A 26,241-nucleotide genomic window follows, 5' to 3' on the forward strand; every position below is an offset into this window, starting at 1 on the left:
GTATGGCTTGGATCCCTGCCACACCTGTGACTGTGGTGTAGGCCTGCAGCTGCAGCTCTGATTGGACCTCTAGCCTGGGAACTTCCATATGCTGCAGGTGCAGCCCTTAAAAAAAAAAAAAAAAAAAGAGAGAGAGAGAGAGAGAGAAAGAAATCTCACAACATACATTCACCCATGACTTGACAGTTAGTTAAATGAAGTAAAGTGACATTCACCAAAAAAATAGAAGGAAATTGACAGTTAGTTAAATGAAGTAAAGTGACATTCACCAAAAAAATAGAAGGAAATATATTAAAGCCCAAACTTGTATGGCTGAGACTTGCCAGAGAAGATAGAAGAAAGGTGAATCTAGGAGAACTGGGAGTGAGACTGCTTGAAGGCGAGGCTATACTAGGTCCTTTAGACCTTCTGCCTTTTCTTTCCTCCCATATCAATACATTTTTCTTGCAGCCCGGTTATATAAGAGACGAAACTGTTTTTCCCATCTAATCAAATGTCTTTTGTGTTTTCTGTATAATGTCCACCATAAAGAATTTTGACTAGACTGCATCTATTAACCCCAAGCTCCAAATCCATCCCACTCCCTCCCCCCCACCCCCAGCGACCACAAGTCTATTTTCCAAGTCCATGATTTTCTTATCTGTGGAAAGGTTCAGTTGTGCCATATGTTAGATTCCAGATACAAGTGATATCATATGTTATTTGCCTTTCTCTTTCTGACTTATTTCACTCAGTACGAGAGACTCTAGTTCCATCCATGTTGTGGCAAATGGCATTATTTCATTCTTTTTTTATGGCTGAGTAGTATTCCATTGTGTATATATACCACGTCTTCCTAATCCAATCATCTGTCATGGACATTTGGGTTGTTTCCATGTCTTGGCTATTGTGAATAGAGCTGCAATGAACATGCGGGTGCATGTGTCTTTTTCAAGGAAAGTTTTGTCAGGATATATGCCCAAGAGTGGAATTGCTGGGTCATATGGTAGTTCTCTGCATAGTTTTCTAAGGTACCTCCATACTGTTTTCCATTGTGGAAAAAATAAAAATTATTATATTAAAAATTTTTTAAAATAAATTTAAAAATTTAAAAAAATGAAAGGCTATTTAAGAACAGACTCATTTTTAAGTCTAAAAAGGGTAAAATATTATGGTGAAATGTATTTGTAAATTTAAGGAACTATTGAACATAAATAATATAAATAAAATTATATTGATAAATTCAAAAAATGATTCCATTTATTAAGTGCATCAAAGGATGGAATTCATTTAACAAAGTATAAAACTTACACTCTGAAAGCTACAAACATGGTTGAAAGAAATGAAAGATGACCTAAACATAAAAAAAAAGGAATTTTTACTAGAGAAATATATGACCTCCCTCTGGTCTGGTTTCTGAACAGAATGCTTCCTAGAGCCTTAAGTTTTCTGTCGGAGTTGCTGCTAGTATCTAAAGGAATGATTGGCTGAACGTCTATCTCCCTTGAGACCCAGCAAGGAAAGTTTTTTTATTTTTAAAGTCATTGCAAAGGGTTGTTTTTCAGCTTTGTCTCAAAAACACTGTCAGGGAGACTTATGATCAAGAAAAATAAGTTAAAGCTGTTTACCAGCCTTCACAGAGTTACATAACCAAAATATCTTAGGGTCACTTCTATAAACATTGGAGCTAAGTGTCACTCACAGACCAGAGCTGAGAAATGAGTTTTTCTACCTGAGGAAAGGGGGAAATGAGGTATTGTGAATTCATCATTATTTCTGTAAGGGAAACCACATAGGGCTTTCATTCCAAGTGAATCCAAAGATGAATCTTGAATAAAATGGGTATTTTTGATACTGAATTGCATAGGGAAAAAAAAGGTCTTAATGGTTCTTCTCTTTATACCTCTTTAGGCATGAAATAGAAAAGTTATGAGTATTTGAAACTTGGGGAAAAATGCATTTTATATTTTGCTTGTATGTGTACCCAAATATAGCATGGAAGATGTATTTGGAAGCTGTTTAGGCAATTCAGGTAAGAAACAGGGGTGGTTTCGACCAGACTGTTAGTAATAAGGTGGTGAGAAGAATTTTTCAGATTCTGGGTAGGTTTTGCTCTTACTTTTGCCCCTTATGTCTGTTCTTAACACAGCAGAGCAGGTCTAAGTGATTTTGTTGAAATTAAATCAGATTGTGTTACTCTCATGTTGAAAGCCCTCTGGTGGTTTTCCATTTATTTAAGCAAAATCCCAAGCCTTTATAAAAAGTAGACTGACTATTTTATTACACACACCAGATCCCTGATGAATGGTAAAGGCTGGCTACTATTAATCACACCAGAACAGCAAGCTTAAATCTGGGCTATTCCAGAAAAATGATAAGACCCTGGATAATCTGGGCTTTTACGACGTCTCTGACCTCTTCGCATGATTTCTCCCTCCCAGCAGTAACTCAAATGGCCGCCTGAATTTGCCCTCTGCTCAGAATGCTCTGCCCCCGACCCCAGGTCCAAATGGCTCACGACGCATGCGCTCAGATTTTCTTTCGAAGGCACCTTCTCAAAGAAGACTTCCCTGGCCAATTGCTCCCATACAGTGACCCTAATCATTCTTTTCCCCCCATCTTCTTTCTTGCTTATTTCCCCCACTAGTACTTTCCATTGTATAACTGACGTCATCTTTTTTTCTTTTGACATGGAATACAAGAGCTCTAAGGGCTGGTGTTTATTTGTTCGGTAGTGAATCTCTATAGGCTAGAAAGACATGACACATAAAGGACACTTAATAAATACTCGTTAAATGCATGAAGGAATAAAGAAGTAGGAAATTTTGCTATCCTCTCTCCGTAAAATTTGTTTGATGATTGGATAGTCTTAAGACCATGAATATTAGATTTGTATATTTCAGGGATAAAATATTATTAACACATTCCATCATTTTACCAGAATATATAATTATATGGAAATTAAATACCCAGAGAGAAAACAAACAACATAGAAAAGACAAGGAACTGCTTTCCACATGTCCCTCTATACACTTTAAGAGATTTTCTGTGTGAAAATGGGGCATTCTCCTCTGCAAACTCTTGAGTTTGCAAAATGATGATAATACGAATCACTAAAATCTTTGGGACTTGAGGTAAAACAGCCATAGACTCTTGGTATTTTATTTTATTTTATTTTATTTTATTTTATTTTATTTTATTTTATTTTATTTTCTTCTTGGTATTTTAAACTTGCAGTAGTTGACTTGGTAAAACAAACTCTTTTCTTTTATTTGATACTTGCATTTAAGTTAGTAGATTTCCCTCTAAATATCACTTGAGCTGCATTCCATCAATTTGAACAAGTATCCTTACACCGTTGTTCAATTTTAATATATCTTCATAATACTTACATTATTCTTTATTTTCATTTTTCACTTTTTATTTTTCAGATATATATTTGGACTATAACGTTTTTATTGGTTTTCAATTTGATTGTCTTAATGGCATATAAAATAGTTTATCTCTATGGATTAGTTTTATAATTATTGAGATTCTTTATGATCTACGGCTGATTTCTGAAAATATTCCATAAGGATTGGAACGAATTCATGTTTCTAAGCATCTATTACTTCAAACTTGTTAACTTTATTGTTCAATACTCTATATTGTAATTGATTTTTTCTTTTTTACCTTTTTTTTTCTAATGTACAGCATGGTGACCCAGTTACACATACATGTATACATTCTTTTTCTCACATTATCAAGCTCCATCAAAAGTGACTAGACATAGTTCCCAGTGCTACACAGCAGGATCTCATTGCTAATCCATTCCAAAGGCAATAGTCTGCATCTATTAACCCCAAGCTCCCAGTCCATCCCACTCCCTCCCCCTCCCCCTCCCCCTTGGCAACCACAAGTCTATTCTGCAAGCCTATGATTTTCTTTTCTATGGAAAGGTTCATTTGTGCCATATATTAGATTCCAGATATAAGTGATATCATATGGTATTTGTCTTTCTCTTTCTGACTTACTTCACTCAGGATGAGAGTCTCTGGTTCCATCCATGTTGCTGCAAATGGCATTATTTTGTTCTTTTTTATGGCTGAGTAGAATTCCATTGTGCATATATACCACATCTTCCTAATCCAATCATCTGTCATGGACATTTGGGTTGTTTCCCATGTCTTGGCTATTGTGAATAGTGCTGCAATGAACATGAGGGTGCATGTGTTTTTTTTAAGGAAAGTTTTTCAAAGCAACAAAAATAAAAGCAAAAATAAACCAATAGGACCTAATCAAACTGACAAGCTTTTGCACAACAAAGGAAACCAAAAAGAAAACAAAAAGACAACTTACAGAATGGGAGAAAATCATTTCAAATGATGCAACTGACAAGGGCTTAATCTCTAGAATATATAAGCAACTTGTACAACTCAACAGCAAAAAAGCCAACAACCCAATGGGAAAATGGACAAAAGACCTGAATAGACATTTCTCTAAGGAAGATGTACAGATGGCCAACAAGCACATGAAACAATGCTGAACATCCCAGATTATTAGAGAAATGCAAATCAAAACTACCACGAGATACCACCTCACACCAGTCAGAATGACCATCATTAATAAGTCCACAAATAACAAATGCTGGAGGGTTGTGGAGAAAAGGGAACCCTCATGCACTGTTGGTGGGAATGTAAGTTGGTACAACCACTGTGGAAAACAGTATGGAGGTACCTTAGAAATCTATGCATAGAAGTACCATATGACCCAACAATCCCACTTTTGGGCATATATCCAGAAAAAACTTTCCTTAAAAAAGACACATGTAATTGATTTTGTCTGAACTTATCAATTTCTGATGGCTGTGCAAAACAGCTCTTCATAATTTATTAACCTACTAATATCCTCTCCTCTATCAATATTTTCTAAAAAATGTTTAAAGTTTTCCAGTTAGGTGCTATGCCAATTATTAATTTATTGCCTCTCCACTCCAGACCTACCTTTCCCTGTCTGCTCATGATTCCATAACACTTTTACCTGTCCAGATGACATGATATCAAGCTTAATCAGTAGTGGGAGCTGTAGAAATATCAGAGGAGTTTCCCCTCCTGCTTCCTTGTGTTTTGCTTTTTGCTCCTGTGGCATTGGACTGATATGCAGGACATTCTGTAACCTTACTCCCTGCTCCTGGTGGGCCCTGTCCCACCATCACAGGTGCATTCCCAGAAGCAAGCATCCCTCTCTGGGGACAGTGTCTGGAGAGTTCAAGTTTCACAGCAATAGCTTCCAGCGAGTTGAATATAACACTACCCCCACTGTTGGAAGATTCCTAGGGGCTTTCTAGAGGATACAGCTGTTGCTCCAGATGACATCCCAGCAGATTTAACAGCACCCATCTATGAGAAGCTTCCCAGGGAATTTTGTGGGCCCCTCTCACAGCAGTTCTCTGCCCACCAGCTTCTTTGACTTTGGACAATTTCAGGGACAACCTGGTGAACTTCCCCAACATCCAGTGGTCTATAACCATCCCCTGTCCAGTGAAGTCTGAACCTCATCCATGGATCCATCCATCTCACTTCCTCCCCCATCTTCAAAATTATTTCATCCCTGGTAATTCTTCCTCAGTCCCAGGATATTCTTTAAAGTGAATTGTATCTAATTCTCTCTTAGCTAACACTCTGTAAATAGTTAACAATTTTTATAATAAATCTTCCTTGTTGAAATTACTGTGTTATTTCTGTCCCCTCCATCTAGTTAACTGATATAGATGTATTCACTTTGAGGATGAGATTGCTTCCTGGTTAAGATGTTACTTTTATTATCAACTAATGACTCTATTTACAATAGAGCCATTGTTTCAAATAAAATGTATTACACATTAGCATTACTAAACAAACTTTCTTTTGGATACTTTTCTTACTACTATTTTCCATCTTTTCCTTCAGTTATATATTTTTTTACAACTGCCATTACTTTTTATTAACCAGTCCCAGAATCTCTACTAACAGATTAATTTAATTTCTTTATATTTATTGTAATTACTAATACACTTTGTCATATTTTAGGATTTCTAATAACTAGGGTTATACTTTCTTTTATGCCTTTCCTTTTTTTAAAATTATACAGAATTTTCTTTATAATTATCCTCCTTTGCTCACTGTACATATGAAATCTTTGATTGAAACCTCAAATTCTAAACACCAACAGTCAACAAAGACCAAAGTTAATCTTTAGCCTCATCGTTCTTACTAAAATTATGATGACTTTAGAACATTTTAACTATGATTCCCCCTTTGTCCCGTTTCCACTTAGCATTATCTGTCACTTCAGAGAATACTTAATTTTTAGCATTTTACTCCTTCCCTGTCATTGACTCCTACCCCGTAGCTGAATTCCCACTTAACGTCCATTGATTGCCAAATATGTCCATCAATTCTCCCCCTACCCCCAAACCCTGGGCCCATTAGTTCTCATAGCCTATTTTTTTTACAGTTGTGTGAAATTGTCTTCTTACTAAATCATACCCTTTTGGTAAAAGCCTGTCTGGTAGTAAATTCTTTTATTCCTTTTATGTATTTTTTTCATTACTCTAGAAGGATTAATTTAGCTAGAATTAGAAGCCTGAATTGGCTTTTGATCTAAATTTTGGTCCTTTCAAAATGGTATGTTTTGGAAAGTGACATAAGCAAGACAGCAAAGAAAGAATCAACAGGACTTGATCCTCCCAGAAATACCAATGTAATGACAAGGCATGGTTCAAAAAGCCCTTATGAGAGTGCCATGTATCAGTTAGGAAGTCACAGACCCAGGTAAGCTCACAACTGAGAACACAATACTGACAGAGTCATAAAAGCCATTTCATTTCATTTCTCAGCCCCTCCCTCAAGCCAGCACAGCTTCTCCCATTGGAGGTAAAGCATGAAATAACAACATGACAGCTTTTCTGGGGGCTTTCCTGAATGTACAGGAAACCAGCATACTTGGGGTGTCTGGGAGTCATTCAGAACAAAAGAGGGCTCAGTGGTCACGGTAGCACCAGAGAACCTTCAGAGCCACAAACAAGCACCAGAGTGAATGACAGAACAAGCTCCCAAGGAAGAAATAGTGTACCTCTCTAATTGGGAAATTACGTGCATGCCCTGGGAAGATGCACAGCTTAGTAAAGATTCTTTTCTAACCTCTCAGAATACACTGTACTTCAATTTGAAGACCATGTCTTTCTTCAAGTATAACAATTATTAGTCATTATTCCTTTGATGCTGCCGCCTCCAAAATCTTTTAATTATCTCCCCCTGAAACTTCCTTAAGCAATACATGATTTCTTATTCTGTCATCTCTATTAGTGTTTCATTCATCTTTCCTTGACCTTTATCCTACTCTGCTTAATTCTGAGTGATCTTTCACAGATTTATGCTTTAATATTATAAACTGATAATATTATAAACTGTGTTTAATCTGTCCTTAAATGCACTCACAAGGCTTTAAATTTTAGTAACTGTATGTTTCTTTTCTACAGGCTCTATTTTTTGTCATATTTTCATTCTTTCTGACTTTACGGTTATGCTTTCAAGTCCTTGTTTTACCTCTTTAATCATTTTAAACATTATAATTTTATTTTATAATCTCTCTAAATTTGTTTCATTATTTGGAGTACTTGGGATCCTAACAAATAAGCTGATTCTCCTTTACGGGTATTTTTTTTCTACATATAAGAATAAAAATTGTTTCATGTGCACTCATAGACAGTGGTTGTTTGGGTTTTTAAAAATTTTATTTTGCATTTTTCTCCTGGAATTTCTTATGTTGTTTTACATGTGTCTTTGCTTTTTTTTTTTTACCTAGTGAAAGCCCTGAATGCATATTTATTGTTATGTCTCACTTAAAGTTCCTATACTTCATGAACAGGTTGCCAAAGACATTTTCAAGTGAAGATAGGATACAAATTTTAGTAGATACCAGGAAACCTTAAATGTTACTGCTTAGGTATCTGGAATTATTTTTAAGATAATTAAAATTTCCTGAAATCTCATAAGCTTTGGGGAAACACAAGTGAGGGTGAAAAATCATAATTTTTTCTTTTTTGGCCTGTCAAGTAGATAATGTAATAAGCACACTAGGATTAGGTCTTCCTTAGTCCTGGTTAGTCTTGGTAAAGTTTTGTCAGTTGTGTTCTACGAGTCCAACTCGCAGGACTACATCGTTTCACAACACTATTCTTATTAAGCAAAGTCCTAAAAATTATGGAAGCTTTTACTTGAAAGTTAATAAAAAGCTTTGGGAAGGAACCCGAGTTTGATGACCATACTTCTAAATGACCTTGCTGACAACCAAAGGAAGCTTATGTGATTGAAGAATATTTCTCATTATACAGAATATGGAATAATGTTGTCTGTAAAAATATAATACTTTTATTATTTTTCTTAGACATCAAAATCATAATAAAACATAAAATTGAAGGCCTGGAATACTGTACAAAATAACACAAGACTGATTATATACTGGTATATCTATATACATATATATATATGATTTTTTCCAATAAGGGGTATTAAAATAGTTTTTTCTACTACCTCTTATTGAGTTATTACCATTTTTCCTGGAAAAATGGTACCTTTTCACTGTATATATTTTACCTTCTTACTATACGTCAGGCACTTGATTTAATTTCATAACTGAACAGTGACGTCTTCCTATATTACAAATGAGAACATTTTTACCAAAAGAGGAGATAGGGAGCAGAGGAAGAAAAGATCAGATTAGAAGCCCATTCAAGTCCACATGGCTTGTGATAAAACTAGGATTCAAATCTAATCAGTCTGACTTTATTTAAAGCCTCAATGATACATAATGTTAACCATTTGGATAAATTAAGTATATATATTTTCTAATTTAAACAAGATATCTATGAATACCTTATAAATTTCATGGAGTCAATAACATACCTAGGTAGAGTTAAATCTTTGTAAACAATCACAACCAAAGGGTTTTAACTCATCCATTCAATTCATAATTCATGGTTACTGAGTGTCTGCCACAGCCCAGATACTGTGTTGGGGGCTGGGAATAGAGAAGGATTGAAAAAAAAAAAAGGTAACTGATCCCTAACCTCAGATCCCTACCCTCGAGGAGATGTTTAGTGGAGGGATACACAGCCAACAGAAATAGTAACAGTAAACTAGAGCATGTTGCAAGATAATCAGTGTGATGGAGGGAAATCAAGCATTAAAAGGGGGAAAAGGGTATCAAAGGTTGGGGGTGATGGGTTGTCATTTTTAAAAGGAGGTTCAGGGAAAGCCCTGCAAAGGTGACATTCAAGCAAAGGCTTGCGGCAGTGAGGGAAAGAGCTGTGTGCATGAAGCAATTTTGAGGGTGAAAGTACTGATGACCTGTTGTTCCTACATGCAGCTGGTACTAAAGTGGTAGAGATTTCTAGTATGCTGTTGGATAAAATTAGGACATAAACCTATCACAGCATTTGGATACGAGCCAGATTTGTCTCAGTAAACTTGAGAATCAATAAACACACAGCCCTTGACTTGGGCGAGAAAGTTAATAACTACATAATATAGAAGCATGGATTATCAGTGACATTTGGAAAACAATTCATAACTGTAGTCTAAGTTTGCTGCTAGTCGGCACTGGGATATGACTGTATAAAAAAAAAAACTAAGTGGTTTTGGGACACAATCAATGATGGTGACATCCTATAATATTAGATTACCCTTGCATATCTTAGAATCACGCTTTAGAAGATGGGCAAACCGGAGGATGTTCATGCACAGAAAAATGACAAAAGGAGTATTTTTACATTCAGGATTTAGTGCAGCTACATTCCAAGAGGAGAATCTCCCCTCCAGAAAACACACTGCAATAGTAATCATGAAACTGTGAGCCTTACAGAGTTGGAATTACACAAAATTCCTGACACTAGTTGATGAATTCAATCCCAAACCAGCAAACCTAGTTCACATAAACAACAGTGGAAGGGTCCCAACCTAGTTTTTGATAGAAAAAGCCTTCTCCAGGCTTTCTCAGTCAGGGTTCCTGCAGAAGGGGAGATTGTAAAGTCAGCAAGTGGAATCAGATAAAGGGAGAGAAAACCTGGAGATGATTTAGAGAGTATCACAAGGGCCCAAGTTGATTGATTGATAGGATTTCCAGTGGGAAGGACTCCACTCAACAGAGACCTCTTCCCCACAATAAAGTTTCATCACAGAGGATTGGGAACTGAGACATGACCACAGTTAGGGAAACATACACCGTGATCTGTAATCCAAGTCTCTTAGGAAGAAGGCTAAAAGCATTTTAAAAACTAGGTTTGTTTTTCCAAGGTCTGAAACTTGTAGTCAGGAAGGGGAACTATCTCATGTGAGGTGTCCAAATTACCTACAGCTTTAGGTTGTCCATGGAAAATCTGTTTGTGTCCATCAGCAGAATTCATTCATTTTACCCTAAAATTCCGCTACATGAAATTCAGAGCTAGTAAATGTCTTAATCCACATAAGAATTCAGATTTGGGGTGACCTACTCATAAACGTTCTGGAACACTGCCAGCGGGCTTGGCCTAACTCCCAATGCCAAGACTCTTCCCACTCCACCAAGATGGCAGATCTAAAAATGGTCACTGTAGCATCACCTGGAAGAAAGACATGCGTCACATCTTCCATGTAAACTGTGTACAGTTCTGCAATGCTACCAACGCTTGCTGCCTCCCACTGTTCCCTGGGAAATAATAGCTATGGCAAGGAATAATGCACTAAAATCAGATGATAGATTGCAATGAAAGAGTCATCAAAAAACAAATAAATAAAAAGGAGTTCCCGTTGTGGCGCGGTGGAAAACGAATCCAACTAGTAACTATGAGGTTGCGGATTTGATCCCTGGCCTTGCTCAGTGGGTTAAGGATCCAGCATTGCAGTGAGCTGTGGTGTAGGTTGCAGATGCACTTGGACCCTATGTTGCTGTGGCTGTGGTGTAGGCCGGTGGCTGTAGCTCTGATTCGACCCCTAGCCCCTAGCCTGGGAGCCTTCATAAGCTGTGGCCCTAAAAAGAAAAAAAAAAGAAAAATAGAGTCATCAAAATAAAACACAATAAACCTCACTTCCTCCTCTATGTAAACTTGGGCAAGTTACTGAAGCCTCTTTATCTCAGTTTCCTCATCTGTATCATTAAAATAATAATAACACCTACTTCAAAAAAATGTTGTGAGAATTGATGAGGTCATCCAAATGAAGCCTTTAGGTTGGTGTCTTGCCACCAGATAATAGTCATGATTAACACGCATTACCCCATTGTAATTTTAATATAACTTCAAAAATACCGCAAAGCATGTGTAGAGTAACTGAAATGTATAAATAGGTAGATAGACAAATAAATGAGGTGATTAAAGCCAGAAAAGGAAAGAAAAATGTAACTAGAAAAGAAAAAGATAAAAGCAAAAATGAAAGAAGCTAAGAAAAATTAAGAAGTGGAAACTAAAAGATACACATTTAAACTACGATTATGGAAAAACTCTTTTAGGATGCAAAAATTTAAGATTAAAACTGCAACAAGGTAAATGCAAATTGAAATAAGCAGAAATACTATTCGTATATTTTTAAACAGAACTCTTTGAGCTGGGATATCCCCCACGGCTTATAGTTCCTCTTAAATGATAAGAATGACCTGAAAGAAAAAAAATATTAAATTAAAAAAAAAAGAATGACTTGGCCTCATACATATGAAGGCCCAGCAAAATAAATAAATAAATAAATAAAGACAATTGACACTTAATAAGTTCTTACTATACAATAGACAGTTTTCTAAATTTACACTTATCACCTCACCTATATCTCCCCACAGTGCAATAAACTATGTATTACTAATATCTCTGTTTTACTAACATGGAAAGTGTGGAAGGTAAAGAACTTGCCCAAGGTTAGACTTCTAGTCTAGGACAGAATCAGGATTCCCATAGTCAAGGTCAAGATAAAGGAAGGCGAGACATGGTGATATGGGAGTGTGAAAAACTAGAACTTGAAGGGAAAGAAACAGGTATTTAAAGAGAAAATTTTGAAATCTTTATGATTTGTCAGGTAAACCCCCTTCTCCCTCCAAGAAACCTATTATAAAGATCAATGTCAGTTTTCAAGGGCTGAGCCTCAGATTTGTGGGTTTGGTGTGATTTGATGTGGTTTGGGATGAATGGGAATGTCCAGATTGGACTTTAAATTACAGCGGGACGACTCCATAAGACCTATTACATGAGGTCACACAAAGATTAATGAAGGTTGTCAGAGCACAGTCACATATTAAAACCAAGATGTTTGCACACATTCACCACCTCTCCCACTTTTTAAATTAATCTCTACTTCAGAGTGAATAAAATTATGCAAGTAAACATGACATGCTCTGTGATTTCATCAATAATGTACAGGAAATCCTTTGCTAAATGATAAGCTCTAAACAAAGAGAAAAGGAAGGTCAAGGATAGGAGAAGTTGCAGAATTGATTTCATTCCTTTTTGAAGCGAATCATGGGCAGAAATTGCAAAGATGGTGACAAAGAGTTTTGTCAGAGCTTTTCTCCATATCTTCAACCCCCCCCCCCATCTTTTGGGTATCGGTAAGGAACAATAATAACAACAACAGCCTCATACTTGGTAAACTAATGTAAAAAAAAAATCCACAAATTAAAATGTATTTCCTTCCAGGAACTGATTGTTTACCCATTAATAAGGTGAGCTTGGTATGATCATAGAATCAGAATGTTTTTGGTAAACCATATTTTTAGATGATAGCATGGTTTCTATTTTGTCAAGAGTCATCTTTTAAGAAGAAATTCGGCTTTGCTCTCATCAGTATAGGGTCATGTAATTAATAGTATAATTCAGTAAAAGAATAGAGTGTTTCCTTAAACTTTTCTTCTTTTTTTTTTTTTTAAGTCGGTATTTGAAAAACAAAATGAAAAGAAGATAATAAGATCCTTTGATTCCTGGACCTGTCATGTAAATGAACCTGTTCCAAGTTTGTAAAATAATGTCTATTATTGTAATTAGGGCTTGGAAAGCTAATTCAGAGAATAACATCAAACTTAACCTTTTCCTGAACTGAACTGAACCTTTAGGGTTCAGAGGAATTCAGTTCACTTCTTGGAACCTTGAAAAAATGTGCTGTTTTTAATTATCCTAGCTATCAGAAATACTTCATTGTCATCATTCTGTATTAACCAGGCATGTGTCAGCCTAGCCAGGACCATGCAGTATTTCATGCTTTTTGCCTTTTGACCTCAGTCAATTTCCTCATACTCAGTGTCTATAAGTGATTAATTGATATAACAAGAAGATTGATGAATATAAATAACACCAGTAAGATATGAAACATTGGGAACTTAAAACAACTTTTTAAAATTTAGGAAAAATGAGTTTGTGTAACCTAAAAGAGGCCAAAAATCCTGAAAAGAGTTACATGCTTCCTCACCCCCAGGGCAGTTGTGTGGAGGGACGTACATGTGGCACGTGGCTAGTCATCGTTGACTGCATGATTCCAATGGCTTTTATTTCCAGTTTGGGATTTTACTTCTAGGCCCCACTTGTGAATTTTTATATTCAAAATAGTCCCACTTCTGATATTTCAGCTTCTCTCTGTCCATATCCTCTATGTCCTCATCCTCTTTCATATAAAAAATATGCTTGCTTGCTTTATTTTTTTGTCTTTTCAGGACCACACCTGCAGCATATGGAGGTTCCCAGCCTAGGGGTCTAATCGGAGCTACAGCTGCCAGCCTATGCCAGAGCCACAGCAACGCCAGATCCGGGCCACGTCTGTGACCTACACCACAGCTCATGGCAATGACAGATCCTTAACCCACTGAGCGAGGCCAGAGATGAAACCCTCAACCTCATGGTTCCTAGTCAGATTCATTTCCACAGCGCCATGGCAGGAACTCCTGAAAAATATTCTTTATACTGTTTCTGTTGTGGCTCAGTGGGTTAAGAACCCAACTAGTATCCATGAGAATGGAGGTTCAATCCGTGGCCTCTCTCAGGGGGTTAAAGATCCGGAGGTACCATGAGCTACAGTATAGGTCACAGATGTGGCTTGGCTTCTGTGTTGCTATCTATGGCTGTGGCATGGGCCTGCAGCTGCATCTCCGATTCAGCCCCTAGCCTGGGAACTTCCATATGTAGCCGATGTGGGCCTAAATAGAAAAAAGAAAAAAAAGTTCTCTAATCCTTCCATTATCTCCAGTGGTTTGACCTGTCTAGCTCGTGGATATGTGGCAATAATGATTTTTACTAATAACTTTTTATTTAGTTCCTCATTTAGAACTTTGCAGAACAGAAACTGACTCACGGACTTTGAAAAATGTATGGTTACCAAAGGAGACAGGTTGGGCTTGGGGTTTGGGATGGAAATGTTCTAAAATTGGGTTTTGATAATGGTTGTACAATTATAAGATATAATAAAATTCATCGATTTTTTAAAAAGGTATGTATTTTAATTTTTCCCATTTGACCAGTGGAGAAACATTGGCTCAAAGAGCTTAATTTTTTTAGCAATTCTCTCTCTATGCATTAGGTCTGCCCAACTACAAAGCTTATGTTCTTAATCACTATAAAATACTCCCTCAGTCTTCTTTACTTTCATCCCTATCCATCCCTGATGTTGCAATCAGCTCACAACACAATCTATAATGTCTTCAAAGTTCTTTCTCTTGACTTTTTAAGACAAGTGCCCTACTCACAAAACCTAGATCAATGCATTTGTCCTCTGCTTTTGCTCAGAGCTCCAGAGAAATGTTAGAGAAAATTAAGTTCCTGTGTGCAAAGTCTACATTAAAAAAATACTACTTCGAACTACTTCGAACTTCAGTTAAAGGAGTTCCTGTCGTGGCACAGCAGAAACAAATCTGACTAGGAAGCATGGCCTCACTCAGTGGGTTAAGGATCTGGCATTGCTGTGGCTCTGGTGTAGGCCGGCAGCTACAGCACCAATTAGACCCCTAGCCTGGGAACTTCCATATGCCGTGGGTGAGGCCCTAAAAAGACAAAAGACAAAAACAAACAAACAAACAAACAAAAAACTTCAGTTAGAGCCTTAAATATACAACATTTTCACTTATTTTAAGTTACTTCCCTTTCTCATGCTCCACACCATGACAAAATCCATACATGTTTCTTAAGACCTCCAATTCTGCACCAGATTTCTTACTCTTAGAAGAACTTGGGTTCTTACTTAAAAAAAAAAAAAAAAAAATTAAATCAGGAAGTCCATGAACTTTCTTTCTTCCTCTAAACATTAAAACAGAGGATATCAGGAATTCTTAACCCCTGCTTCAGGGACATCTTCAACTTATTAAAATGTAAGCAGAAACTGGGCTTAGGTTATAGTTTCTTTTTTTTTTTTTTTTTTTCAGAAAAGGACAGTAATATTTATTTATTTATTAGATTCCCCAAAGGAGTCTGTGATCCAAAAAAGCTTATGCAGATTTGACCTAAATCTTCACTCTTCTTAATCTTCTTCTCTTTAATTTGAGAAGCACATGAACTTTTCCCAAATTGAGAATTATTATATCTTCCTGGTAAATTGAAGATTTTTTATTGTAATGAAATACCTAATTTTAACATTGGTGGAGTTTCTGTCATGGCTCAGTGGTTAACGAATCCGACTAGGAACCATGAGGTTGCAGGTTCGATCCCTGGCCTTGCTCAGTGGGTTAAGGATCCGGCATTGCTGTGAGCTGTGGTGTAGGTCGCAGACATGGCTCAGATTCCTCATTGCTGTGGTTGTGGTGTAGGCTGGCGGCTACAGCTCCAATTAGACCCCTAGCCCTGGAAACTCCATATGCCACATGTGTGGCCCTAGAAAAGACAAAAAAAAAAAAAAAAAAAAAAAAAGAAAGAAAGAAAGAAATTAACATTAGTAATGCTTCTTGGTTTGAAGTCCTTTTTAAAAAAATTAACGTAGGTATACCAGTTTCCTTTTGGTTAGTGTTTGCATGAGTAACTTTTCCCATTCAGTTATATTCCATTTATATTAAAGGTGTGTGTCTTGTACATAACATGATCTGAGTTTTCGATTTTTGAGGGTCTTTGAATCTTTATCTTCAGTTGAAGTATTAACATAACTTCTAAAATATTGAGGCTTAAATCTGCCACTTACTTTTACTTTTTTTAACTCAATGAATTTTATTACATTTATAGTTGTTCAATGATCACCACAGACAATTTTATAGCATTTCCATCCCAACCCCCAGCCCATCCCCCCACTCCAAACCTGTCTCCTTTGGAAGCCATAAGTTTTTCAAAGTCTGTGAGTCAGTATCTGGTCTGCAAAGAAGTTCATTCTGCCCTTTTTTCAGATTCCACATGTAACTGACAGCATATGATGTTGGTGTCTCACTGTATAACTTCACTTTGCATGATAATTTCTAGGTCCATCATGTTGCTGCAAATGCCATTATTTCTTTCCTTTTAGTGGCTGAGTAATATTCCATTGTGTATATGTACCACATCTTCTTTATCCACTCCTCTGTCAATGGGCATTTAGGTTGTTTCCATGTCTCAGCTATTATATATAGTGCGTCAGTGAACATTGGAGTACATGTATCTTTTTGAGTCGTGGTTTTCTCTGGATAGATGCCCCCGCATGGGATCAAATGGTAATTCTGCTTTTAGTTTCTGAGGAATCTTCATACTGTTTTCAACAGTTTCCACCTACTTTTACTTTTTATGATATCTGTTTTTATCTCCCTCCCATCTCTTGCCTTCTTTAGGAGTATATATTTTATTATTCTAATTTTATTCTCTATAATTTTGTTGCACACTTTTTTTTACAATTACTTTTGGATTGTCATGGAGATTTAAGTATGAATTCTTCACTTACTTAAGTCTAATATAAATTAGTACATTTCCAATTCTCAGGTAATGTAAGAATCTTAGAATAATGATTTCTCTCTCAACTTTCACACTATCATTTTCTTGAAACTCCCCAGATACTATTTTTATACTTACTTAGATTTAGACACCTGTTTACTTGTTTTTCATTATTATTTAGGATTTTCCATATCTCTGAGCATTCATCTGGAATAGTTTTATTCTGCCAAGACATACTTTTCAATATCTTTATATTGCATGTCTGGTGGCAACAATTTTTTTTTCATTTTTATTATCTTAAAATGCCTTTATTTTATGTTAATTTTGAGATATATTTTTACATATAATTCTATATTCTACAACAATTCTATGTTGACAGTTATGTTCTTTCCAGCCCTTTGAAATTATCATTCTCTTGTTCCCTGGCTTCCATTGATCCTATGGAGAAGTCTGTCATTGCTATTTTGAAGACAATATGTCTTTTTTTATTCTTCTGTGAAATTTTAATTCTTTTTCTTTGTCTTTAGTTTTCAACAATTTTATCACGAAGGTGTGGTTTTGCCAAAACTGCTGAAAGACGTCAAGCCATCGAGTCAAGAAGTACTGTGGCCTTCAAGGAGTATAAATACAGAGAACATCATGTCATTAATTAGGCAGCTTGTTAAGTTCTCATCAGAGTTCTGAACCCCTCCATCACCATTGCCAGAAGTACTATGACCTTCCTAAGTTAACCCTGCCATCTGCACTTCCCAGTTCATTCATGATTCTGGCATTTCTTACTCTACTTTATTTTCTACTCTGGCTTTGATCTCAAATCTTTAGTACTCAAATATCTCCCATAGGAAAAAATTTTGAAATCCTGCCTCATCAAAGTCACCAAAGTCTTTCTTCATAATAGCTGAGCCAGTTGTCTTATTTTAATTACTACAATTTTATCTACATGATTTGATGCTATTGATTCATTTCTCTTCTATTAAACTCATTAGTCCTTGGTTTTCTATGACTCTTTTCATTCTTATTTCTCTTCTTACCTCTAGATACCCTTTGTCATCTCCTCTTCCTCTACTTTCTCTAAAACTTGTGTTTTTATGGTTCTTTCCTCAGTCACTTCCCTACTTACTCCATTCTTCTCCACTAAATGGTTGCATCTTCACATGTAACTTTTTTTTTTTTTTTTGTCTTTTTGCTATTTCTTTGGGCCACTCCCGCGGCATATGGAGGTTCCCAGGCTAGGGGTCAAATCAGAGCTGTAGCCACCGGCCTACGCCAGAGCCACAGCAACGTGGGATCCGAGCCGCATCTGCAACCTACACCACAGCTCACAGCAACACCGGATGGTTAACCCGCTGAGCAAGGGCAGGGACCGAACCCGCAACCTCATGGTTCCTAGTCGGATTCGTTAACCACTGCGCCACGACGGGAACTCTTTCACATGTAATTTTTTAATTCTTTCTTCTATGTTACAAGTCTCAAATGTCCCACTAAGTCATTTAAACTTAAATTTGATCATTCACTACCTTAGCTTTAAAAATCCCCCCCAAAACAAATTTTCCCTAGTTTCTTCCAACAAATTAGTCATACTTACCTTGCCTAAACTATCCCATATCTCGTTTCACATTATAAAACATCAAGATTTCAGATGTGAATTCCTCTTTAACCTTTTCGTTTTCTTCATTTTCCCCCATCAGATCCTGTTCCTGCCCATTTCTTAAACTCTAAAAATTATATCCTAATTTCCTTCCCAACTTTCTTGACTCCAATAAAAAAATAGTGGTTTATTTTTAGCAAATGCTCGTAGAGTCGCAAACACCAAAACAATTACCTCATTTAATTTCATAACAAGCCAATGAGATAAATGTTCTCATCCCTGCTTTAGAGGTGGGTACATGGAGACTAACAGAGATGGAATCACCCACCAAGCACATAGTTAAAAAATGGCACAGCTGGGTTTTGAAATCCAGGAATTTTGGGCTGTTAGCAACCTACATTTTGTGCCTGGATTGTTATAACAGCTTCACGAGTGGTTGTATATCTCCACACAGCCTTATCAGTCAAACCTCCTGATTCTCACTAGAGCCATTTTTCTGAGGAGAAATCTGTTCATATTTCACACTGGCTTAAAACTGGTTTTAATGGTTCCTTATTACTCTCAGGACAGAATGCCATACTAATACCATCAAATCTTGCCCAGTTTAGCTCTCAATTTTGCTACAACCCCTCCCCTTCCAATATACCCTACCATGATCCATATCATTCCCTTTTCCTACCCCCTGGTCTGACCTTTCATCTATACTTTATCTGTATATATAAGTCTCCAAATTTTATATTTATACTTTATACTGTACCACCCCCCTTTTCTCTACTATCTCCCAATTCTATATTTCTGGCCAAATATTGATTCCTCTGTGAAGATTTCCTCCTGTTTTATTTCACATTTCTCAAAATATTATTAATGAAAGTTCACCATGTATTATAGTTACTTAATGTACCCATCTACTTAATGTCCCCTGTACATAGAATAACATTATACTTTTTAATTAATATATCCAAGGGGCAGTGGATATATGCCAGTGAGTTTTTGTGTACTCAGAGCCAGTGAGCATTACTGGACCACAGTGCAAATGCAATATTCTATCCCATAGTAGCTGAGTGTGTTCTCTGCTTGTGTATTTTATGGCCCTGGGATGGCTCTCTGCTAATCATTTGGTGTTCCTATGGAGAATTTTGAGCCACCATGATTCACAAAAGCTATACAGATACTAATGCTAGGGCTGTCAAAACTCATGATGGACATTAAAACAAAACTTTAACAAAAGTTGTATTTACTTCAAGGCTATGGTCAGAGAAAGGAAGAATGGGTAAGACCAGGACCTAGGGAACACTATAAATCTTTAATAACATGGAGAGTATCATAAATATAACTCCATCCTGAGAGGATATGGAAAAATTACATGAATGGCAATCAGAAGAAAAAATTAGAGATATATTAAAACCTCAGAGTATTTACAGACTTTTAAGAATAACAGTTCTTGTCTCCCAAAGCAACAGAAATAAGAGCAAAGATAAACCAATGGAAACTAATCAAACTGACAAGCTTTTGCACAACAAAGGAAACCAAAAAGAAAACAAAAAGACAACTTACAGAATGGGAGAAAATCATTTCAAATGATGCAACTGACAAGGGCTTAATCTCTAGAATATACAAGCAACTTGTACAACTCAACAGCAAAAAAGCCAACAACCCAATGGGAAAATGGACAAAAGACCTGAATAGACATTTCTCCAAGGAAGATGTACAGATGGCCAACGAGCACATGAAAAAATGCTCAACATCCCTGATTATTAGAGAAATGCAAATCAAAACTACCACGAGATAACCACCTCACACCAGTCAGAATGGCCATCATTCATAAGTCCACAAATAACAAATGCTGGAGGGTTATGGAGAAAAGGGAACCCTCCTGCACTGTTGGTGGGAATGTAAGCTGGTACAACCACTATTGAGATCAGTGTGGAGATACCTTAGAAGTCTATACATAGAAGAACCATATGACCCAGCAATCCCACCCTTAGGCATATATCCAGACAAAACTTTCCTTGAAAGACACATGCATCCACATGTTCACTGCAGCTCTGTTCACAAGAGCCAAGACATGGAAACAACCCAAATGTCCATTGACAGATGATTGGATTAGGAAGATGTTGTATATATACACAATGGAATACTACTCAGCCATAAAAAAGAACAAAATAATGCCATTTGCAGCCACATAGATGGAACCAGAGACTCTCATCCTGAGTGAAGTAAGTCAGAAAGAGAAAGACAAATACCACATGATATCACTTATATCTGGAATCTAATATATGGCACAAATGAACCTTTCCATAGAAAAGAAAATCATAGGCTTGCAGAATAGACTTGTGGTTGCCAAGGGGGAGGGGGAGGGGGAGGGAGTGGGGTGGTTGGGAGCTTGGGGTTAATAGATGCAGACTATTGCCTTTGGAATGGATTAGCAATGAGATCCTGCTGTGTAGCACTGGGAACTATGTCTAGTCACTTGTGATGGAGCCTGATAATGTGAGAAAAAGAATGTATACATGTATTGGAACTGGATCACCATGCTGTACTGTAGAAAAAACAATTATATTGGGGAAATAACTATTAAAAAATAATAACAAAAAAATTAAAAAAAGATAACAAGCAAAAGTTTGTCTGAAAGAGGAGAACTAGAATGATAGCTGAACAAGCACAGTGGACAGACTGAGAATTGTTTTGTTTGTAAGTGGGAGAGACTATTAATAGATGGAATAGCTTTATGAAATGATTGGGTAACTGCATTCTAAAATATAATAAAACATTTATCTCTCTCATGTGTGTGTGTGTGTGTGTGTGTGTGTGTGTTATATATGACCTGTTTTGAAATAGGTGAGATAAATATCAGGATAAATCAAGAGATGTCATTCAAAAAAACCCAGAAAAATGCCTAGTGGGGTGCTGTTACAAGAAATCAGTAGGGATTTCAGTGATGTATCTTCTATACCATGGACTTTCTAATCTGGAGAAGGAATATAGGAAAGGCAGGGGCATAGATAATGTACATGAATAACTTTAATACAGGGTGGTGAGTAAGAAGTGCATGATCAATACTGTGGAGTTTGGACAAGGAGAGAGCTTGGGTGATCAGAGAACTTTGCCAGGAGAAGTGACTTTGCACTGGAACTAGGAGTAACTAGGATTTCGAAATGCAGGGGGTGGGTTTAGTTTATTCCAGGTAAAAGGAAATGTTTCATAGAACACAAGAGATAAAAAAGGCTATACGAGGAGAAAATCGAAGAATTCAAAGAACACATTTTCATATTTTACATTATTTCCACAGAAGGCTATTTTGAGTGGGAGTCACTGAACTTTAAAATAAAAAAAGACTACACTAAATAAAAAATAAGCAGGCTGATGACCAACAAGTGGATCGTGCAAATCAATGCCAAACTTGTGTTTTGCTCTCTCACAGCTCGAAGAGCAGTGGAAACCAGGAGTTAACAACAGGGGCCCCTAAACATGAGAGAGGTTCCATCAGAGACTCCAGAAATCATGGCAACGAAAAAGTCTAGGCATTAATATTGATCATCATAATAAATATTAATATGGACAATATTAGTTTTATTTCAGTATTAGAGTTGATAGCATTAGTTTCATACTATTAATAACGGTAGCAGTCAGCCTCAGTAATATTAATATTAATGATAGTAATAACCCAAAGCTTTGCCTGGCAACAGCCATAGCCTAGATTTTGAGAATGGATCATGAGAGCATTTGCAGGGGGCACGTGATGTGGGGGATGAGGACAGGTGGCAAGACAGATCTGTTTTATACCAACAAGTCTAGACTAGACAGCGTCTTAAAGACATTTCAAGTCCTCTACCTAAAGGCTCACTCACTGAAAGCGGTTCCCAGCCCAACGGGTATAAACCAATTTAGGTGATGAAGGTAGCAGAGGTGGCAAACACAAGGGATTTATTCATAAGAATATTTATAGCAAAACTCCTCTCTCGGTCTGCCTGTCCCTCTTTCTACAGATGCAGAATTCTAGAAAGGAGGAAGTCTTCTGAGTTCAGAACTCATCTAGCTTTTGTAGCCATGTATGGAGCGGCTGATCTATTCAAAAAATTAAGGGCCATGTTGAAACTGCTTTTCATCAATCAATGCAACAATATTTGTTGGGACATTTAGAAAAACTAGAAAGTGTAGAGCTATAAGTTGTTTTTTTTTTTTTTTTTTTTTTTTTTTTCCAGAGCTATAAGCTTTGGAGCAGAGCCTGCTGCCCTGTTCAGGTTTCATGAGAAGCCAGACCCACGATGAGTGGTGAAGGTTGATCCATCATAAAACTTCCTCCCACCTCCCTCTGTGCAAGTCCGACTGGAGAAAAGCTTAAATAAGAAGGAAGTGGGAAGGTGGGGGTGGGCAGGGGGTAGAGGTGGGGGGAGCATGTACAGCTGTGGGTCATTAGCAATCATCACAGCCCGCCAGCAGGAAAGGAAGTCAAGCGTGAGTATCCCCCCTTTTTCCCTTTCCCTCTAAGAAGCCATCTGGCCAAGGCAGTTTAGAACAAACGCTAGTAAGGGAATTTTATTCTGTTTGACTTTATTTAAAGTCCTAGTGGAGACCACGCCTTGGATTTGGCTTTGGCTTTGGCTTTGAAATCTGGGATTGAAATAAAAGCACACCTCTGGGTGCGCAGCACCACGGCGGTGTTGTCCTAAACGAAAGTTCAGGGCAGCATGGGGAGCTCCTGGTCCTCCCTGGGTGATGGAGAGGAGGGCGCGTCGGTGCAGTGGCCCCGGCTCAGCGCCAAGCTGCATTCTCTGTTGGGTGGACTGGCCAGCACTGTCTTTGCTGTCTGGTAGAAATGTTAATGTGCTTACAATCACCTCTTTACTTAAAAATCTAGCCCTCATATTTATTTAGAAATAAAAGAAACTGAAGGAAATATTTTCAAGGGGAAGAAAAAAAAAAAGGAAGAAAGAACAAACTCCCAAATTTCTTTTGGAGTATAAAATCTACTGATGGTTTCACTTTTTTTTTTTTTTTTTTGTCTGAATCGTTGTCTTTATCTCATTCACCAAGGTCACTCTATGTGAAACTTTAAAAACATCCAAGCAACTGTCATTCTTCACTTAATGCATGGAGCAGGACTCTGCTCCTTTAAATGCATTTACCATGTTTGACATTTTTATTAGACTTTGAGGGTTGGGTAGAAATACATGCAGTTAAAACAATGTGTGTTTGAAGACATTGGTTTCAACTGGCCGATTTCATTTCTTCTTCCAGAGGGGGGATGTGTTCCTCTTTGAAAGTCACGCAAAATAATACTTCACGACGAGCTTGTATGGCCTATTGTTTGGAATTGAGTTTCTTTCTTACTACTTTCTTTCAGCATAGACTTTTTTTTTTAATGTGAGTTTAATGTTGAGAACCTAATGATATGGTGGAGATGATTTGAATATTGTGAGACTACTTGTGAACACTTCGAGTCAGTCCTTTGACTTCCCCTGAGTTACATATGAGCGTAGGATTCTTGGCCACAAAGCAACACTCTAAGCCCAGGGGTAAAAAATCAGAATGCTGTGTTGTGTGGCATGGTACCTGCCCATAAACAGTCAAACATGCAAAGCCCAGCTGGCACACATTGTATAGAATTAGCCAAAAATTTAGGCATCCTCACCCCCAAATGAGTAATCTTAGTCCCCCAAAGAAGTCCATTTGTTTTTTGGTTGAGCATATAATACATGGTTGAGATTCGAATAGTCGGATTGAAGAGGAGTAAAAGTTGTGACATTAAGAGAAAAAGATTTTTTTTTAAAAAAAAATACATTTTTACCCAGGAAACAAAATTTCCTTGTGGCATCTTCTGCTTTATGTAATTTTAGAGCCTGTTTGTTGTATATTTTAGCATTTTCAAATCGTTCAAGTTTGGTAGAAAGAAAGAGTATACATTTGGTAGAGAAAAATAAAGCAAATGCAATTTTAGGTTTGATTTTTTTTTAAGAGAAGAGTAGATCTTAAAAGAGAAGACTAGATCTTGTTGTTGTTGTTGTTTTGGTTATCGCATTAAAGAACACATGAAGCTTTATTTTCCCTCCTCTTATTTGATATATTTATAGTTATATATTTAGCCCTGTTTAAACCAATCACTCAACACTTGAAGCTAGAAAGCTGCTAATGGTGCCTTGATGTTCAAAACCTTTTTGTGTGAGGGTTGACTTAGTGAATTATGTCAGTTAGATTTTTCTCCTCAAGATCTAACTGGAGCTCAGTTTACAAAACTCAAAATGAATCCAACAAAAATAAGCTGAAAAAGGCAAGCTGTCCTCATTTGTCCCGCTGTCCTCTTTTCAAGCTATTTTTTCCCTTTGGTGGTAAAGTTTTTACTTTGGGGTTTCTAAAATGCCATCACTGGCTGTATTTACATTTTGAATACCTAGTCATGTGGAAGTTTTAATTCTCTATTGACACAGCTTTGAATGACGTGTTTCTTTGAGAATGGTCCAGAGAGAATGTTCTGGATTCACAAACAGCTGATGCCACCCCTTATGTCTAAAATGGAAAAAAAAAAAAAGAAGAAGAAGAAAGTGTTCATAGTCACAGAACGGCTCCCTTATTGCTAGAATAATTCGTACAACTAAAATGACGGACTCATTTTAGAGGCAGTATTCTTAGGATCAGTTAGCCCCTGCTGTGGTGGATGCCCTGCCAGAGGGAGAACCCTGACAGAAATAAATAGTCCTTGTCCAGAGATGTCACACAACATGACAGAATAGAAAGAAAGGACTTCACCTTAGAATCTCCGGGGAAGCTCTCTCTGGGAGGAAAGTCCACTGGCGGCTGTAGAAGGGGTAAATGCAGGGCCAGAAGCTCTCTCCAGGAACAGAACAACCTCTGCAGATCTGGGGGTTACCTGTGAGTGTAAGGGTGGCCTGTCTGAGTCTGTTGGGTACCTGGGATCATACTCATCTGTATCACCAGGACTTGGAGCAGTTGCCAACCTGAGTGAAAATTCTATCCAGACTGGAGTAGCTGATGCAACAGCTGGAAACCTTCCTGCTTCACCTGTACTGAAGCTGGTACTGGGGGTCACTTTTCCATAGAAACTGTGATGAAGGATCTCTTACCTTCACCCCAACTCCACGCCCCATCTTCAGGGACAACCTCCCTTGCATGCCCTTCACTCCTGTTGGCCCAGAGTCATACCCCACCCACCCACCATTTCTGTGACTTCCTCCAGGGAGACCCAGAATCCCAGCTTCATGTCGTGACCATGTAATAGGGGTCTACTTAAAAATCTTCTCTTGGAGCTTTAGAAGAACACCTTAAAATGTCCAAAATTAGAACTTTTGATTTTTCCCTGAGCTTCTGATCCTAATCCTTCTCAAGAAAACCACCACCAGCCAGCCCTCTCCTGTCATCTCAAGGAGTCATCCTTGACTTTTTTCTTCCTCTCCAATCCAGGGCCAATTCCTATTGGCTCCACTCCTAGTATATATATAGAGGCCACTCATATCTTCCTTTTTTTTTTTTTCTTGGCCACACCCAAGGCATGTAGAAATTCCCTCACCAGAGAGCCAACCCATGCCACAGGCCAGAGCAGCAACTCTGGCTGGTTCAGTAATAAGGCCACATCCTTAAGCTACTGCACCATAAGAGAACTCCTACTCATCTCCTCTTTAGTTAAACCCATCACCTTAGTTAAACTTCTTTTTCTAATTTAATTTCATTAGCATATAGTTGATTTACAATGTATTAATGTCAGATGTACAGCAAGGTAAATTAGTCATACGTCTAAATACATCCATTATTTTTTCCCACATCTGTTATTACAAAGTATTGAATAGATTTTCCTATGCTATACAGTAGCTTCTCATTAATCATA

The 26,241-nt window shown here is 37.3% G+C and overlaps 1 long non-coding RNA gene across 3 annotated transcripts in view; it reads left to right on the forward strand.

Annotated features, from left to right (window-relative positions):
• The first annotated feature begins 22,816 nt into the window (after positions 1 to 22,816).
• Positions 22,817 to 26,241, forward strand: part of LOC110255654 (uncharacterized) — a 163,951-nt gene continuing 160,526 nt past the window's right edge. For all 3 annotated transcript variants that reach the window (XR_002336257.2, XR_014818260.1, XR_014818261.1), the window contains exon 1: positions 22,817 to 22,859. This is a non-coding gene — a long non-coding RNA (uncharacterized LOC110255654). The remainder of the gene's footprint in view (positions 22,860 to 26,241) is intronic.

The sequence above is a fragment of the Sus scrofa genome, chromosome 10, assembly GCF_054392235.1.
Source record: "Sus scrofa isolate SSC_HxYL_T2T_F1_AM1 chromosome 10, Sscrofa_HxYL_maternal_Yorkshire_Landrace_v2.0, whole genome shotgun sequence".
NCBI classification, from domain to species: domain Eukaryota; kingdom Metazoa; phylum Chordata; class Mammalia; order Artiodactyla; family Suidae; genus Sus; species Sus scrofa.